This window comes from Pteropus medius, unplaced genomic scaffold (genome assembly GCF_902729225.1).
Source record: "Pteropus medius unplaced genomic scaffold, Ma_sr-lr_union100, whole genome shotgun sequence".
NCBI classification, from domain to species: domain Eukaryota; kingdom Metazoa; phylum Chordata; class Mammalia; order Chiroptera; family Pteropodidae; genus Pteropus; species Pteropus medius.
In genome coordinates, this window is record NW_024349519.1 from 5,257,403 (window position 1) to 5,259,693 (window position 2,291).

The 2,291-nt window shown below is 33.8% G+C and overlaps 1 pseudogene; it reads left to right on the forward strand.

Moving 5' to 3' along the window:
• The first annotated feature begins 2,090 nt into the window (after positions 1–2,090).
• LOC120618692 (uncharacterized) lies at positions 2,091–2,209 on the forward strand (annotated as a pseudogene).
• Positions 2,210–2,291: the final 82 nt, after the last annotated feature.

Here is a 2,291-nt window from a genome sequence, read left to right on the forward strand (position 1 = left end):
CTAAGATAAGACCTTGAGCACACTTTTATTTCCCCATGCTCCCTCATTGACAGAGGAGACCTGAAAGTACATTTAACTTCTGCCTTCTCACCCAGTCACATCTCACTAATTTATGGATCTTACTAGGCCAGCTAATGTTTTTCATTTCAACGTACTATTATAGTTTTCCTCTTGAGTAGATATTTCAAGTATAATTTAATATTTGATCGAACCTTTTGAAACTGTTGCTATTCCGGCATTTTTATATACAAAAATGATAATTTCATATGGTTTAATGCTTGCAATATGCATTCCCATTCTCTATATTTACAATGCATTTATATTTAACCACATAATCTAAGCTATTTTAAGCAACTTATTTTAGTGTAGCAACTCTAATTGTTTTATTTGAATTTTTGGAGTATTCTCTTCTATTAGAACATAAATGACATACTAAGGCAGTACAGTGTTGTGTAGTGTTTGAGGACACAAACTCTGGCACCAAAAACGAGGGTTCAAATTTAAGCTCTGCCAAAATCCAGGTGTCTTATATAATACAACCTCCTGAACTTTAGCATAATGAGAATAGAACTCACCGCAGTTGGGTAAATATCGGTAAAGCACTTGAGCAGCGTCTGACAGTAATGCAGAACTATTTTATATCCATAAGAAAAGCAAATTATTATTTTTTTTTACCTAGAGATAAAAAATGTTTTTAAAATTATTGATAGCTTATCTGTATCTTGTTGGACTTCTCTGGTTAGATGTCTAGACCTGTAAGATTTTAGATATTCCTAGATGATGGCCCCAGCAGGGACTTGCTTCTTCTGAAACTGTTGGGAAATCTAGAATATGTTTAAGAGATCTACTCCATTTGTTATTCATACTCAAGGGAAAATGACTTTTCTGATGAAGTCTAGGCAAGAATTCAAGACATCATTAACATAAAGGAAGTAGAAAATGCAAATAAGGGCTCTAAGAAATTCAATGTTGTTTATGAGTGGAAATAAGACATATAAAATTTTAATTAAATAAAGATTCTCTTTAGTAGTTAAGTTGTAGAATGTAGGAAATTCCCTGTGACATGTTCCTGCTGTTTTATTAACACTGATGTCTCACTGAGTGGGATATTAGGATGAAATCCTAAGCAAATATTTACACTATTTCAAGAGCAACTCTCTAAGCCAGTTGTTGAGGGGAAATTGTGTCAAGGAAGAAAAGAAATTTAGCCTTTTGTAACCTATTTCTGCCATAAATGTGTAGAAATTTGAGAATAAAAGGAGGATATAAGAACTGATCAATTAAGAAATTATATTAAGGGTAGGCTATAGGCTCGGTGGGTGGTACATTAAAAGAGAAATAAACTTAGGGAATAGAAATAAGTAGCAGAGAAAAAATACAGTTGGGAAGAAGTAAAAATTTAGAAAATATACAATGAGTAAATTAGTGAATCCACCAAATAAAAAGAGACATTAAAATCAGTTTCAAGAAAAAGCTTGAAAGAATAGGCTGTACCCATACAAAGGGAATAGAGGCAAAGGTACCATAGAAAAAGATTCTGTGGAATTTCCTAAATCACTCTGCAGTCAAAACTGTACAGTTCTTTTCCTATTTTTATTGAAAGCAATGACTAGGAGTTTATTCTTTCAATTTCACCATTCATGTTGTAGGTTAATGGTCATACTGATGAAGGAAAGAATATAGTATAATGGTAATATAAGAAATTCTTGGAATCTAGATGTTTAAGAATGACCAAAATTGAATAATTGAAAGAGTCTAGTCATGAGTCTAGGTCTAATAATAAGGGAGTTGTCTCTAGTGGGGTAAAGATATTATTTCAAACATGTCCTAGTTTATTTACCAATTCAATGATATCCTTGTAGTTTGGAAGATTTTTTTTTTAGGTAAGGAGTTCTGTTTCTTGGAATGATGGAGTAAAACCTTACCAGAAAAAAACATCTGCAGAAAATAATTATAAAACTTGGTAGTAACACATGAAACAATTACCTGAAATTATTGGGCAGTGAACAAAAGACAGATGTGGTGGGTAGTTCATGCTCACTTGGAGTATGAAGACTATAAGAACTGCTCAGTTAAGAAGTTATATTAAGGTCTATGACCATGCCACCCTGAACAAGCCTAATCCTGTCTGATCTCGGAAGCTAAGCAGGGTCAGGCATGGTTAGTACTTGGATGGGAGACCACCTAGGAAGACCAGGTGCTGTAGGCATAAAAAAATAAAAAATAGGGATTGTAAACTGATGAGGTCCTTGCAATCTGTGAGGTCAACCAAGGGTTGCCTCGCCCACTCC